A 17,457-nucleotide genomic window follows, 5' to 3' on the forward strand; every position below is an offset into this window, starting at 1 on the left:
CCCCGGTGTCCGCAGTCTGCGCCCCCAGTGTCCGCGGTCTGCACCCCCGGTGTCCTCGGTCTGCGCCCCCGGTGTCCATGGTCCGTGCCCCTGGTGTCCTCGGTCCGCGCCCCCGGTGTCCGTGGTCCGTGCCCCTGGTGTCCTCGGTCTGCGCCCCCAGTGTCTGTTTTCCGCGCCCCCGGTGTCCTCCCTCCGCAGGCCCGGTGTCCACAGTGTGTGCCCCTGGTGTCCTTGGTCTGGGCTCCACTGGCAGCGGATGGACTCACATAAAAGTTAGGAAGTACAAGTCCAGAGTAGCGAGTGGAGGGCTGGACAAGGGGCAGAGGGCCAAGAAGGAGGGTCCCAGGGCTCGGTTTGCATCACCACTGGGCAGAGCTCTGGGTTTGGGAGGAAGATGTTGGTTTGGGTTTGGTGATTTGGGGCATCTTTATCCTAGGGTGGGCGGGATGCATTTTAGCCACTAGCAGTGACCCTAACGTCCTTGAGCTCTGACTGATCCCCAGCAGGGGTGCTGTGAGGGGTCGGGGCAGGTCAGGCTCCTGCGGGGCTCTCCATGTGGAGGGGCCAGAAGTGAGGTCCCCCTGGGATCCTGTGAGCACCATTCTCACCTCTGTCAGCTGGGGGCAGTGATCCCAGTGTGGACCGCCCCCAAGATGCTCAGTAAGTGCACCTTGCTGAGGTCAGAAGGATTCCTCAAAGGCCTGCGAGCATCTGTGCACGTTGGACGCATCTATGGCAACGAAATCTCACAGCCTGTTCAAGTCATTTTAAGAAGCATTGATATTTCCTGTACTATAATTTACCCCACATTAACTTAAACGTTATGGGGCCTTTTTTTGGATACGCATGTGTAACTCTCATTAACGCTAATTAGGGATATGCGCAGGCATCGAGAACAGAATGTCCCCTGCATATCTCCCATGGCACAAAGACGACCTGCTCCCGGGGGGGATCTTCAGGCCCTTTTCCCATAAAGAGGTGCCAGCTTCGGGTTTGAAAGGGGCCACGGGAGATGTCCAGTATGGAAACCGTATCAAAGGTTATGGCAGAAGCAATCTGTAATGACTCATGATGGACTTAGAGAATTAGAGTAGCAACAATTTCCATGCTTTGCTTATTTGTAATTATGAAAATCTTTTGGGAGGAAGAAAAGTATTTTCTGAAATTTATCAACAAATCTAGTATTATCTTCACATAACATGTACCACAGAAAAAATCCCAGTATAAAATGTAAAAATGTTTTTTTTTTTTAACCTTTTCATATAGTTTCCAGTTGTACATCTATCACATAATAAATGGCAAGCAGCATTCACAAGAGAAGCCAGGGGTCTAATGATGCCCGGTTGGGAACTGTCGCCCATAAAATAGAGAGGCTTTCTGTCTAACAGCAATATGAAAATGCATGTTAATTAAGTTTCATATTATAGTCATGAAAATATTTCAGGATTCTCCCTTTACCCACAAGGATGTCAGCTGCCTGAAGAGCAACAGAATCTCTTTAAAATCTTCCACAAACTGGGTGAAACAGGCCAGTGGACTTGGTTTTCCTTTTACTGCATGGACAGTGGGACATCTTATTTGAAAATACCATTTTTCCTTTTTTGGATCCATACAGGAAACTGCTCTCCTTCTGACTTGTATCCGACAGAACCGCGCCTGTAACACTGTGATCCAGGCCTGTGGCTCTTAGTGCACCTGCTGGAGGCGGCTTTGGCCAGAGGTGACTGCGGGCACCTTCCTTCTGGGTGGAGAGACGCTTTTTCTGAGTGTTGATCTGAGGGTCGTTGCGCCCGGCGTTAGAGACGTGATCTGCGGCAGGGCGGGCATGTGGTGAGCCTGGCGCCACCGCATGGGAAGCAAGGCATGTGGGCTCCACCCGCCGGTGGCGCTCGGGAGCGGGTGCCCACCAGGGAGGCCCCTCTCATGGCCACTGTCTGGGAGGCCACATGTGGTCAGGGCCCGTCTGAAATGTGCTTGCGAAGGGTCTGGGAGTTGTGACATGTTTCTCACCCGCCTTCATATGCATCTCCCTTTACGAAATCAGGGTTCTTTACATCATCAGACGTCTCCCTCCCACCAGCTTTGGAAGGCGTGACTTCTGACCCTTCGTCGTGGTAGAAAGAGGCTCCTTCGACTCCCGGGTGCTTCTGAATACGGCGAGGATGTGTTTCTGTGGATGCATGTAACTCTGCTCCCCTTTCTGGCTGACAGGGCTTCTGGTCTCACATCTGCCGATGCCGTGTCACGGGGCCCTGGCCGCCCACGGTGAATGGGGAGCTGAGCTGGAACACGGCCGTGGGCCCCGAACGTGTCCGGACGCCATCCTGAGGTCAGGACGGCCTGCTGTGCTGGATGGTGGCATCAGAAGAGAGTCTGCTGTGGGGACAATCTCGTCATCATTTCGGGAGGCGAGGACTCTGCGGCTTTTCTTGGCAGGCTTCTTCCCTTCATTTCCATGTTGCCCCATGTTTCTTCCAGGACGAAGGCCAGTGCGGAGCTTTCCTGCAATCGCCCTGGACAGACTCTTAGGAAATCAGCATACCGTAGCATGAAGGTTTTGGCTGTTTAAAAAAAATTCTGAAATAATTTTAGACTCACAGAGAAGTTGCAAAGATTGTATGGAGTTTCCGTACGCCCCTCCCCCGCTCCTCCTGATGCGGACACCATGGGTGAGCGGGTCGGGCTGTGCAGCCGGGACACTGGAGCGGGTGCTCGGTGGCCAGACCACCTGCAGGCCACGCCGGGATTCCACCTGGTTGCCCAGCAATGTCCTTCTTCTGTGTCAGGATACAAGCCGGGTCTGTGGCCCGTGAGCTTCCTTTGCCTTCATCCTTCACGGCCCCACAGACTTGAAGGGACGGGCTATGCTTCGGTTTATGTCATGTGATGTCTTCTCCTGGCTCGATTGAAGGTGTGCGTTTTTGGCCAGACACCAGACAAGTGGAGTTGTCGGATTTCTAGGGCATCCAAAGGGATGTGATGTCAGAAAATCCTACAACCTGATGACTTGGTTAAGGTGTGGCTGGTGAGCGTATCTTCCTTTGTAGTTCATGAACGCCGTGGGGAGGGAGCGGCATCTGACACGACAGACTCGTGGGCACCAGCTTCAGCGTCTCGCCAGTACCAGTGGCTGGTGCCATGTCCCGATGGTCAGGTCCTGCTGTCAGCTTCCCTCTGCCTTCCCTTGTCACACAAGCCATCTGAACCCGCCGACGGGACCAACATGAATCGATGTGCTTCCACTGGCTGGAAACATCTACTGAAATCACACGAACTTTTTTACTGGGATTATTCAGGAAATATTCATCTGTCTGGTGTCCTTTTATGTTCTATTTGAAGTCGTGACATTTTTCTCATGCACTTCTTTGTGCCTTTTTTACTTAATAATGTGGTGGGCTGGTAGCGTCCGCGTAAGTGGATTTTAAGATTGTTGTCCGCTTACAGCACTATCTTGTGATTTAAAACCAGGTGTTAACCCACATTCTTTTAAATAATCACAGAAAGTGTGATTCAAGTAGAGACGGTGGAAAACAAGGCAGACAAAGCTGGAATGATCAGTGGAAGTGGCTAATTCAGAACCAGCGGAGACAAGTAAAAACTTTTGGTAAAGAACATCTTTACAGGCACTACATGTCCCCACTCTTTCTAAAGAAATGACACATGGATATTAAAGAATATTTTTGCAAGATTGGGTGATTCGGATGTGTGTTCTTATGCATATAAATGCTTTACTGCCCTTTAGCAGCTGGTGTTAGCCAAGAAACCAAGATAGTTCTTCCTAAGCTTTAAATCAGTTGTTTTATAGAGCACAGAGAATTTTTTATTATAACATAATTCTGTACATAAAATATCACATTAAAAGAAGAAGATAAAATTTTGTACTTTCATTCTCCATTAATTTGACTGAAAACAATTGCAAAGAAATCTAACCAATCAGAGTTCTCAGTTGGGAAGCCAGTAGGACTTAAAACGCAGAAACTGGAGCCTGGAGGGGAGTCTTCAGTGACCAGATCCCAGAGCCATGGTGGGTGTTTGGTGACTGCATTGAAAAGGTCATTTTCACAGTGAAAAAACAGCTGCTAGCCAGCAGTGCTGAGAAAGGCGTACCCCCCGTAGCTTTGTCAGAGGTTAAGGGTTGTGCTGATGAGCGGCGTGCCCCTCCCAGACCCCGCTGCTGGGGTGGCGGCTGCCGGGGCCGGGCAGCCCCGCACAGACACTGGATTGTAAGGCTGGCTCGGATGGGTTGCAAGCGCCTGGCTGCCTTGTCCTGACATCCTCAAGAGCCGCCTTCACGCGGAAGCCCCGTATAGGTTGGGGCCTCTGCTGCAGCTGCATCCACAGCTGAACGTGTCCCACTGTCCCCTGCCTCCCTCACCCTCCCAGGTGCTGCTCCCAGGAGCACTGCCTGATCAACCTGCTCACACCTCCGGCTCTTTCCTGGGGAGCCCAGCTGATGACAGATGTAGGAAGGATTTAATTTTTTGAATATCCCAAAATGCCCTATAAAGAACCAGTCTCCACTCACTTATATTCTGAGTATATGTAAACATGCTGAAATGATGTGTTTTGACTGAAATTATGAGGGGAAAAAAAATCAAGGTCCACCTTTTTAAAAAGTGAGAAAATTCTGCCTTGCACACACACACACCTGTTTTCCTTGGTGACTTTAGCTCATCTGATACTCTTGTCAGACAGCCTCAAATGTCTCCATGCCTTTGAAAACCTGGCTGTCAGGATAATTAAAACTTCCTATCCTATTTTTCTGCTGCTTGGATGATGAATAGCAAATAAACTTTCTAGAGGACCAATCCCTCAGGCACTCGGCAGTTATCTGTGCTACAATGCACCTGCGTGGGAGTCCCTACTAATGTTTTCAGCACTCTTGCATTAGGGGAACAGGTAATTACATTTTATGCAAAGAAAAGTTTTGCTGAAATGTTAAGTCGATACTTCAGAGGACGTGCCTGGAGAATGCCGAGGACCACGGACAGCGACATGGCTAGAAAAATGGGTTTGGAGGATTGGAAGAGAGAGCCAGCTGGGGAGTGGGGACGGAGAGAAAGTCTGTGAGTCACTCCTTTACCTCAAGCACCGTGGTTCCCGCTGCACCATCTTCCCATAAGGAAGGGGTTAGTATCAGGATCCACAGATGAGCTCAGTGAAGCCAGTACTCCCAACAAGCTGTCCAAAGTCATAACTTGTCCGAAGACAGTAAGCTGCGGCCAGGGTCCGGGCACCAACCCCTTTGCAGTGCTGGGTCCCATGCTGCCGTTGTTATACCACCTGGTCTAGAAATAATGACTATGCAAAGCTCCATTTCTCTCGGTGGCCAGTTCTTGTGATGAGGTGACACTCTCCAGGGCTCGGTTCATGATGCCTGATCCCTTCATTTGCTCTTAGGTACCGATTGTCCTTAAGTCAGCAAATGTGCCCTTTGGATGGGCACCGTGAGGCTGGGCGAATGTCACAGTGATACCCAAGCCGCTTCACAAACTTTTCCTTGTTGGTTCACCCCAAACTCGTTATTCGTGCTTCTCGGCAGCACCTGTTATTTGTCACTCATTTTTTTCCCCACGCATCTTGGCCAGCAGATTTGGTTTTCCTCTTTCTAGCCCCCATGGTTAGCACCAGGTTGGACATTTGCTAGGTGTTTATTAAATGTCTGTTAGAAGATTGCATGTACTTTGAAATCTGTAGGCAAAATGTTCCAATGGTCCTAAGTGGGAGCTGTTTTTGGAAGATACGTTTATTATTTAGGAAACATTGAGGAAAGTTTGAGCAGGGTATGTGATTACCCAGTTTACATGTGTATAGTTTTGATGTTACCAGTGAGAATGTGACGCTCCAGGCTTGCCAACTAAGCGACTACGGATGACTTTCTTTCCCAAGGACACATAGCATGGAGCAGTGGAGACTTGACACCGTGCTGGACCCACTGGGAACTAATGCACTTCAAGCCAAAGTGAATCCTCCTCTCTACCAATCAATGCTATTTATCAATCCTTTTATTAATTGCTTTCGACTCCCTATTGCTATGTTTTCAAAGTATCCTCAGCAGAATCTCCTGGGGGTATTTGTTAAAAATGCAGACTCTCAGGGCCCCATTCCCAGATCTGCTGAACCCACACCTCTGGCCATGGGTTCTGATGTTTTGCTTCTGAGGTTATTTCTTATGCACAGAAAGATGTGAGAACAAAATGCAGCAGTCTCGCTGATGTTTTTCATACTACTTTTGATGAAAATGAGAGGATCTTGGAAGAGATGGTTTTGGAGATTGGGTTTTTCCATCCACAGTACGGAGCCGTTGCTGGGAGGGTTGTCTACACGGGGGCACAGCTCACAGCTCCCCTGCTTCGCGGTAGGCCCAGTGATGAGCTCTCGCCAATGGGATGGAACTGGAAGTTACGTGTGCCAGTTCTGAGTGTTTAACAGCTGGTGGTCGTCACCGTAAGATGAAAGGAGCCTGTGGAGGGAGCGGGAGCTGACCCAGTCCGGCCGGTGAACAAGGGGCAATGGTGGGTCTGAGACAGTGTGCCAGGGAGAATGCTTGGACTGGGGACTGGAAGCAAACAGGCGACGTGCCTCCTGATCTTCTGAGCTTCTGTTTTGGGAGAAGAACAAACACCGGGACTCTAAGAGCTTTGAGCATCAAGCCTCAAGACCCCAAATCCACACAAATAGAGAGTGGACGGCACCAGCCGTCCCTGCTCAGCTATGCCACGGAGGATGAGGGGCTGGGAAGGGCCTCCCAGAGGCAGAGGCAAGGGTGCGAGTTCTTCCCCAAGAGTGGACCCGAGGCCACCGAAGTGCCAACCCTGGTGCTGGAGGGACCAGCCTTGAGGTGCTCCTGGCAGGACCTTGCCTGCCTCTGCGCTCATGGGTCTCTGGAGCGCCAGGAGGCGCGTCTGGACCCTGTCACCTGCCTGGAGTTTGAGCTGAATGTGTGTTGGTGGGATTTGGGGTGAAGGGAACGAGCCTACACACAGATGTTTGGTAGCTAGAGCGTGATTGCAGACATGACTGAGGGCTCCGTGCTGTCCTCCCTCTTCCATGTGGCAGGTGTTCCTTGGAAGTGGCTGCACTGAAAGCGGTTTTCTGTTCCTCCCTCTACGTGTTCACCATGGGCGTGTGAGTGCCAGGGATGCCAGTCCGCTCTGGCCGAGCAGGAACCCTCTCCATCTTCCTCACTTGTTGGTGGAGTGAAGAGGAGTCTGGGGTCCGAGGGGAGGTCAGAGCCACGAGATGGAAAGAGCTTGCACCCCAAATGAACCAGTGGAAGGTGGAAGAGTGCCTGGTGGCCAGGAGCAGTCACACTGGACCATAGGTGAGAAATGAACCCTGACTGTGTTCAGGAGGCGCCTTCTGAGGTTGGTTTGTTAGAGCAGACAGCATGACCCTCCTTAGAGATGCACGGACCTTGCATTCGAGCTAGTAAAGTCTTCAGTCTTCTGTGACTCTGGCTACCACCGCTCAGTCTTGAAACGTCCCTCAACTTTGGTTAACTCCCCAACCATCTTGGCTCTTCCCTTGCATCCTGGTGACTCCTTACTCTCCCTGTGAGATTTTCTTCTCTTTAAAATGCACATTTTTGCAAAGGTCCCTCCCTAGGCCTCCGCTCTCCTCTCTACACTACACTCTCATTTATCTCATTTATTCTCAAGCCTGGCTTCTCCCCACAGATGGCCCCCACGTCTCTGCCTCCAGCCCCCATGCCCCCACTGTGCTTCCAGCTCCCCGATGGCCATGGTCACCTGGACAGCTTGCTGGCCCCTCAGTGTCCACATGCGTTCCCCAGCTAGGTCCCCTCAGTGCTGGGCTTCATGCATGATGTTCCCTTTCTTGTTCCAGTGTAGATGTTTCAGACTTGGTTTATAGGGCAGTGGCATGTGCCTTATATTTGATGAGAGGAGGTGACGTATTTCTGAATGAGGCTAAGAACCAGGTCACAAAGATGAGCATGTAGGTGTCAGGTGCATTTTCCACCCTGAAAAAGATCTTTCAAGGCCAGCATCGGTGCCCGTGTTCCTAACAGCGCTGGCCCTGGCTCCGTCCTGACTTTGAACTCATCTCTCATTCATTCTCTCTGCACACTGACATCGTGTCTTGCTCCCTGCCCCCCACTGTCCACCTTCCCAGAGAGCAGGCACCCCACCCAACTTCTGTGTCCCGCTCACCCGAAGGACTGGTAGGTAGACGGTCATCAGCCCCCCGCAGTGTGACTCACCGGGTATAACATTCGGCCAAGTTAGTGAGGGAACCAGTGGGGATGCACACATTCCTGTAAGAAGGAGTCTGAAGGGCCTCAAAGCAATGGGTGTTTGTCCGCTGCGACACCTTTGTCTTGTTGGTGGGGGTGGTCTTGGCTTGCAGGGACTGTGGCCGCTCTCCCTGGCTCTCCTTGGCTCTCCCTGGAAAGCGTCAGGAGACTGCTTGCCCTTGTGGAGGCAAAGGCACCCTCCCCGCATCTCCACCCCCTCCCCCTCTGGCTCGTCCAGTTGTGGGTCCTGGAGATGGAAGGAGAGCTGGGTCGTGAGCAACACCACGATCAAGTTGCCGGAGGCGGGCAGCGGCCAGACCGCAGGGACCCAGCAGTAGCAAAGCCGGGCTGTGAGGGCGGCCATGGGGGACTCGTCCTGGCGTCCTGGTGATGGGCCGGCCACCCTCCACCACCGGCGCTGTACTCCATCACTGAGCAGCCCTGTGCCCAGCACTGCGTTCGTTCAGTGCTAGGTGCATGAGCTGCCGAGGACGCTCACTCACCAGGGCTCATGCTCGGGCGGGCCTGAGCGTCACCGTCACACAGGGTTGGCAAGAATGCCTGAGACCAGTGCAGGTCCCGCGGGAGCCCCGGGGAGGAGCGCTCTACACTCCCAGAGAAGTCAGAGAGCTTAGTGGGGCTGCGGATCCCAGCGGTGGACTCAAGTTTGACCATCAGCCGGGAAGAGGAACGTGTTGAAGCTGTCAGAGCTGGTATGTGATTGGATTACCAAGATCAGCAGCCGCAGACCCCATGACGGAGTGGGGGACATGCACACAGGGCCTGGCCCCCCGGCCTCAAATAGGAACTGGAGGCCTGGGGTTGGGGGCCACCCATGAGAAGTTTGGTGACAAAAATGACCTTTTCCTTGTACTTTACAAGAAAAATAAATTAAGAAGTATAAAGGAGTACATTAAATATTGACTTTGTCGAAGACTTCTGAATAAAATCGTTTTAAATTTTGTTTTAATGGGAAACTTGAGCCTACTTCTGTGAACACAGCTGTTTTTCAGTAAGCTTAATGATCGGGAGAGCTGTGTTTGCTGGTGGCATGATATTTCAACTTCATTACCAAATTATTAATTACTGATGCTCAATATAGACCTAATATACTGGACTTCTAGGCCTTCTGGCTTATTTTCAATTTATCACAAAAACTTTTGAAGAACAAAAGGGAGAATCAGGTTGTGATAAACCCAAGGTGCTTACAAGTCAACAGTTACAACGTCTCCAATGCCTGTTGCCCGAGCGCTAGTGGGGAGTCAGGCGGGTGAGCCCTGTAGGTGTCCTGGTAAATTATTCTATGTCAGTGTATTGCATTAGAGAAGAAGATATCTAAAGAGTCTTCCAGAGAGCAGAGAATAAGAGTTTTCTCTTATGGAGAGAGTTTTTATGAACTATTTGATTTCCTAAGAGGGAAATAGAACTTCAGAAACAAAACGTATTTTTCAGGATGGCTTCTTTCCAGAGACTTTATGTATTTCATTTTGCCATTAATTTTACTTTGGGCAAACTAAATGATGTTACGAATCCATTCTCGACACTCGTTGCACATTATAATTAGCATTTTATCACCAAATTCCACACTAAATATTGTCTTTGTTGGAAAACGGGTCCTATGCAGCCCTATTGTATGACCTATACTTTTTCTCGTATAGTCTGTTTCTCTCGTTAAAGATCCAAACAGTCAGATTTATTTTCTATTGCTATATCTCATTTTTCAGAGGGAGATGCATTAGGGAACAACAACTGGAATACCTTTCAGCTTTTTATTTTCCAAAATAACACAACAAGTGATTTTTAAGAGCAAAGCATGGGAAGCCATCAAGAGGGTGGGAGCGTGCAATTTGGGATGGGCTGTGGTGGAGGATCTTCATGTTCTCACTGTGTGAGGACTCCTGTTGGCAAAATTTTCTACTTCTGTGTCCCTAGAAGCCACTCAGGCCGTGCTACCTACAGCACAGAAGAACCCACTGATGGTGCCACCTGAATGCAATACGCTGACATAGAATAATTTACCAGGACACCTGCAGGGCTCACCCGTCTGACTCCCCACTAGCGCTCGGGCAACAGGCACTGGGGACGTTGTAACTGTTGAGGCATGTGCGTTCGAACGTTGACTGTGCTCCAAGCGACAATGCTCACGGCCCTCCTGGTGGCTCCTGTCTTCTCCATCTTTCCCAGTTCATGCTCCATCTGCCTCTGCTTTTTGCGCTGACATTTCGTGAAGCCGGCTATTGGGACAGAGAGTCAGATGCCCAGTGCAGGCCCCTCAGGCCCCCTGTGCTCATCCACACCCATGAAAGCCTGCATGGAGGGGGCCCAGTGCACTCTGAGAGCATGGACAGGCAGACCAGAGGGCTTAGTCAAAGAGGTGACTGGAAGGGTGTCTGGGCATGACAAAGGCACAGAGGAGCAAAGGACCAGCCCATGTTGGTGTCAGTAGGGGTGTGTGCACCTCAGGCCCTGAAGGGCCCACACTGTGGGAAGGTGGGGTTGGGGCAGGAGAGGCCCAGGAGTGAGGAACAGGCCAGATGGTGTGGGCCTCACCCCACAGCAGGGCAGGGATGTTCCTGTGAGGGCACTTGAAGCCATTGCCAGGTCATGGTAAAGGTGGCATAATTGGGTCGGTGGCTCAAAAAGATCACGGCAGGGCTGTGTGCAGGAGGCCAGAGTGGGCTCGGGGAGGCCAGTTAGGAGGCTTCTGTGGTGCGTGCACCCAGAAGCACCAGCCTGGACATTGTGGGCTTGCAGGGCATGGCGTGGGCCATGATGGAGGTCAGGGGCAGCAGTAGGCTGTAGGCTCTGCTTGATGGTGGCCCCATTTCCTGAGGTGGGAGCATCAGGGGAACAGCAGGTGATGTGGGCAACGGGACTGGGGAGAGGACAGGCTGATGCTGGACAAAGGATTACATTCAATGAGAGGAGACTGAAGCCCCCTGGGTAGACCCAGGAAGAGAGACAGAAGAACAGTAACAGTGGCTGTTCTTCCCCCGCACTGTCCCTCCCCCTTTCTCTCTCTCTCCTACATCTACACGTATACATACACACAAATGCATGCCTATGTATATGCACACATACATATACACACACCTACGCACACACACACGAACACATACATACACACATGCACACACATATATGCACACACATGCATGTCTAGGCATATACACATGCACACACAACATACAGCCACACATGTATATGCACACGCATGCACACGACACGCATGTACATACATGTACATACGTGCACACACAGCTCTGCACACATGTGTACCCACATGCGCACACACCCACATCCATATGCATCTATATCCACACATGCACGATGCACACACACACAGCACAGAGCCCAGGATGTGCATGGTTCTAAGGGACAGTGTGTGTCCATTAGGTGAAGGGAGGAACCAAAAGATGGTATGAACAGAAATTATGACTTTGAGCTCTTTCTTTAATAAAATCCTAGGCTGTTTTTATCTTCTAGTTACACAGGGGTAGGAAATCATAAATGTTTATTGGACTCGAGAGCCAGGAAGTAGCAGTTATACAAGTTTTATCTTGATGGTCGAAACAACATCAAATACCAGTCAGGGCAGGAGCCACCCACAGCGAGGCGCACGTCTTTGTTTCCAACGTGAAGGCCAGAGTTACTCCAGCTTCTGAATTTCCTAAAGAATGCAGCTCAGGGTTTGTCTTTGGAAGTTCTTTCTTAAAGTTAAAATACACATATTTGTCCCTGAACAAAATGTGGGCCTCATCCACAGTGGTGCGAACATTTTAAAAAATCACATATGGCCTCAGAGCCTGTCCATGGGAAAGAGTACTTTCTAATTGGGAGTGTCCTCCCAAAAATGCAAGCTTATAGTTTTTCTGGTTCATTTTTAGCTGCTCTTGAAAAATATTTCTCTTTCACAACAGCATTCTCACAAAGCCCAGTTGAAACCGAACACAGACGATGGGAAGTGCCTGCCCCCGGTGCTCCGAGGACTCTCGGTCCTGGGGCCGGCTGCTGGGCAGGGAGGGGCCCCCAAGTAGCACGGAGGTCCACTCTCCTGTTTCTGAATCCTTTCCTTCTTCTCTCTTTCTGGAACAGTACTTGTCTTTTGTGATACCAGCAATTTCATTGGAAACTGACGTCGTTGGAAACTGACGTCCTTGGAGCAATTTCATTGGAAACTGACGTCGTTGGAGAATGAATGCGAGATTCATTCTTTGAGGGGGACTGAGCTGTAGAGGGAATCAAAATGGATATAGGGTCTTACATTGCTTTGAACTTTACTGGAGGAACTTCTTGGAACATTGATAAAGACCATCTAGTGCCTCAATCGTTTAAAAAAAAATTTCGTTTTGTTTTCTGAATTAACAATAATACAAGCACATTTTAGAAAAGTTGGAAATTAGGGAGATGTCTGAAAAAGGTGAGGACTCTCCCATTATATCGTCCCAAGACAGCTACGCTACGATGTGTGCTGTTTGCCTACAGGTAACCATCTGAACCTACCCACGTCCATAGTAGTAGGTCAGATGTCAGATGTATGATTTATAAAGCGGAGTCCAGTCCAAGGATCGCACTGTGTCCTGCTTCTCCATACCCCACTTACCGCAAACGTCTTTGTGTGTTGCCAAACGCTCCTCCTGAGAATGACTTCCCGGGTTCACGACCTCCCCCAGGTGAGCGGGCGCTGGTCTGCGACGGCAGGAGAGAGTGCCTACCTGCATGTCTTCTCCACCCCTGTTTACTGATGTCCTGTTGGGAGCTCGATACTGGCCATGAGGGGAGAATTTACACCACAGAAATTGTCAGTCACGACAAATCGGGGCTTCTTCTCTTTTTCTGAAGGGACAGTGGATGAGCAGGTGTAGGCACACCCCTGATTCTGGGGTGAGCACGTAGCATAGTTAACATAAAGCTTTGCTCTTCCTAAACGTAGGATATTGTCATGACTGTGAAGATCTTGTACATAAACCTGTGTCTACGTTTCTGATTGTTTCCTTGAGAGGGAACACTGCACGTGGAATTTCAGGTTCAGAGGGTAGGAGTGTTATTAAGGCCCTTGATACGCATTTTCGCATGGCTTCCCAGAAAGGTTGACCCGTTTGTGTCCATAGGGGCAGGTAGAAGAGTGTCTGATGGCCAAATCCTAGTTCCCATCAATTACCACCATTTTAAACAATCTTCGCTAATTCGGAAGGAGAAAATGACATTTCACTGTTGTTTTAATTTGTGTTTTTAAGTTATTAGCAAAGGTGAATTAAAAAAAATGTACTTTGGCCACACGTATTTCTTCTTCTGTGAATTCTTCACGTCCTGTGCGCAAGGGATTTGAAACCATGTGACAAACTTTCAGAAAGTTCACGCGTGTTACAGCGTGTTGGCGTGGAGGCGGACACCCTGGTCACGAGCTTTCTGCATTATGTGACTGGACCGTGCTGAGCATCACTTGCGTGCTTCACCTGCGGGATAAACAACCCTTAGCCCAGCGCTCGGCACACTGCGGGGCTTCACGGTGTTTCGTTAATTCCATCACTTTGTGCAGAAAGCAGGTCAGATCACACGGATGGAGTAGGACTGATGAGACTCTTGTTTCAGAGCCGTTTGGTGGCTGGGCTCCGAGTTCTGGACCAGCCTGGTGAGGAAGCCGCACGGCGGCGTCCCGGCCCCTGGCCGACCCGAAGCTCCTGGGACTGTCTCCCGGTCGGCCCACTGGCTTCTCCAGGAAGGCATGGGCACGGATGCCATGGACGCCCCTCCAACCTCGGCACCAACCCCGCCATCCTGCGGGGGGCACTTCAAGTGACCCACCTGTCCCCCTCAGATCCCTGGCTGTTGTTGTTGGAACCCTGGAAAAGGTGGGGATGCCTCTGTACGCCGGGAAGGAGGCCTGCAGCTCGGGGCGGGGGTACAGGGCAGAGGCCAGCGGCCGGCCTGCGGCCGCCTCTGAGCTCTCTGACCCTTACTGGTCTGAGGAGGCGGGAAGTGCAGGAAGATGAAGCTAGAGACAGAAGACGTGTGCTGGACTTTGCACTTTTGTTTTAGGCCTTTGGGGGCAACAAGGAACACTGACACCCAACCATAAAATGCTCTGAACTGTGAGCTGTCGAGGGCAGGGCCGCTTTACCACGTTTGAATTCTCGGGGCTCGGCACATGACAGCGCCCGCAAATCCGCGCAGCCTGTGCGGTAACTACAGCGTCTCGGTCCCAAAGCTAAACGCCATTCTCCGGCAGAAGGACTTTCTACGGCAGAAAGGCAAGCCCACTGAGTCTGATGAAAAATGCCAGCACGGCAGACGGGGCCCGGTCCGCCGGGTGACACCATCCCTGCCAGGAGGTCCCGTGCACACGAATCCTCTCCCAGCCTTCGAAACATCTGCCCGTCATCCAGTAACCCGCTGCTTGAGCGCTGCGCCCGCGCTCACGGAGATTGCCGAAGCTCCGCGTGTCTCCCGGGGCCCGTGGTGTCCAGCAGAGCGGCGAGGTAGGAAGACGTCCCCTGGTGACCGGTTCTAAGCTTGGCCTGTCGCGGTCAAGCACATTCTGCCCTTCGGGTCTGGCCACACCACAGGAGCTGGGTCATGTGCTGAACGCTGCAGGCTCATGGCTGGCCCGCACACGCTCCGGCCAGGGCCTCTGGGCCCCACGCCAGGCCTGCCGCATGCCCACAGCATGCACGGGTCCTGGTTATTTCCGTGGGAAGGAGAGCTTAGGGGAGTCTGTTCTCCATGTTTGGCATCACACGGGCACACGCCTGCACGGCTGCTTTCGGGAGATATTGCAGAAAGGTGAGCTGAGTTGCCTCCTTCTCTGGAGTCCAGGCTGCCTGCACCCTCGTAAGGGCCACGTGGGGGATCGCAGGATGCCACATTCTGCAGGCGGGTCTCCCGTGGCTTTTGCAGCACGAGGCCTGAGGGGGAGCCCAGGGGGCTCTGAGGTCTGAGAGGCTGCCAGGGGCCCAACACGCACACACATCCACAGCAGGTGATTGCGGTTAAGAAGGACAGAACAGCTATTTTTCTCTGCAGTGATGTGTATGGTTTTTTCCCAGTGGCTCCTAGTTGACAGGACATGAACATGGGTCTGCTGGTTTGGACCTGCTTCTCAGTACATGGATATTTCGTATTTCTCTGGCCTGGGGCGCCATGAGGGATCGCGAGCAGAGCGGGTTTGGGATCTTCTGCTCCAGGGGTTGGAAGGGCGTTGGGCCCGGCTCTGCCACGGGGCCGGGAGCAGCCGCTCGCTCGGGAGCGGGCTTCGGGGAGGCCCGAGCGCCAGGCTGGTGCCGCAGGAGACGCTGGGAGACACGGCTGCGGTCCTCGGGTGACGCCACGGTCACTCAGGAGGACGTGCAGGGCCTGGCCTGGCCAGCGCACCCTGACGCTCATCTGGCCCGAGCTGCGGGCTGGGCCCTGTCGGCGGTCTTGGAGGTCAGGCTTGGCTGGGCGCATCTGAGAGGCGCAGCATCGGCCTGGGGAAGGCTGTGAGGTACGTCCTTGTCCATCCGAGGGAGTAACAGTGGAGAGAAGCCCAGCTGAGGGGCAGGTACCTCAGATGGACAGCTTGGAAGCCGCGGTCCTACCGGGTAGGCTTGGGAAAAACCGGGGTGGTCTGAGGTCACCCTCACCAGGCCTTCCTTTCTGGGTTCAAAATGGGTGGCCTGCCCCTCGAAAACGAAAGGCCAACTCATGCACAAGTCTGTGTATGAGGGCGGAGTCTTTGCGTGGGAATTATCCCAAGGGGGATGAACCCCTTCTGGAAGCTTCTGCACAGCTAGGGCACGCACACAGCTTCTCTGTGGGACTGACTCTGGGTCTCGGGACCTCCAGAGGTCTGGTCCAGATGCTGGACTCTTGAAGTGCTCAGGGGTGGGACTCTGGTAAAAATGGGACTAGGTTCAATAATGTATACTTCTGTCATCAGCATTTTATCAAAACAGTGAAAATGGGTCAGATTCTTCCATACAAGCTGGTTTGGTGTGATAATTAAAAATCCAAACCCAAAGCAAACTGAAAATTAAATCAGAGGCTGAGATACTGTGTTGATAATTTGTGGAAAGTTTATGTGAACCACAAAACATGGTTCCCTAGTTTGCTGGTCATTTATATTAAGAAGAAAAATTTTTGGACTTCAACCAAAGTCAGTATTACATGCAGTGGTTTTGTCATAAATATAAATACCTAGAGGCACTTACCTGAGTATTCCTAAAGTGAGTGGTGGTTACTCATTGGAATTCACTAATTCACTCAAAATGCTGAGCACAAATAGCCTCATGCCCGCCCCATGAAAACCCTCCTAAATCTGCTGTTGTTTTGTGAATTCGTTACCCTCAGGGACGCAGCTTCGCCATTGAAAACACCGGAGTCCCTGTTCACTATGGCTCAGTGCACAAGCACACACCGTAATTATGGGCTTTATAGGACAAATGTTATTTACCTATTTCAGATCATTGGGCAAATCATGATTTTAAAAAATTAGCGATGTTCCCTTTACAGTCCATATGAAGCAGCTTGCGTGTAAGGAAGTGCCTGCCTTGGGGCTGGAAGAGGCCTCTCTCTGTTGGCGGCACAGATGTGGGGACGCCCGGCCGTTTCCCAAAGTTGGGCTCCTTTCTTCTCTTGGATCTTTCCAGAAGCCCCGGGGCAGGAGTGAGGGGAGCCAGCAGCTCTCCCTGGACAGGAGCAGAGGTGGGTTTCAGACCGCACACCTCTCCAGATGCCCCTACGCCTCTGTGTCCCTTGCACACTTGGCGGTCCTGGGGGTGTGTGTGTGTCAGCTTGCTTACTCAAGAAGTGTTTCCAGAGGGACATGATTGTCTGGAACTTTCCAGAAAGCTTGGCCTCTCCCACGGAGCAGTTAGGTCTTGTTGGTCCTTCAATGCGCTCAGTGTCGTCGAGAAAGGTGTTCGGGGGCCCTGAGTTGCGGGGGGGCCTTTGTACCAAACACACGTGTTGTGGCAGAGGACAGAGGCACCTCCTCTTCTTGTCCCAAAACATAAAAAAACCATTAAATTTTTAGTTGATATTGGTTGGAAAGTAAGGTTTGATGGTTAAATTTAAAAATTAAATATAAGCTTTACTTTTAAGAAATACATCCAATTGTATAGTTTTGCTCAGACATACCCTAGAAAGGATCCGTTCTGAGTTGACCACAGTGACCAACCCTGTAGGAGCAAAGGTCACTGCCAACCGCGAGCCACCCCAAT

Source organism: Neomonachus schauinslandi, chromosome 14 (assembly GCF_002201575.2).
Source record: "Neomonachus schauinslandi chromosome 14, ASM220157v2, whole genome shotgun sequence".
Lineage (NCBI taxonomy): Eukaryota > Metazoa > Chordata > Mammalia > Carnivora > Phocidae > Neomonachus > Neomonachus schauinslandi.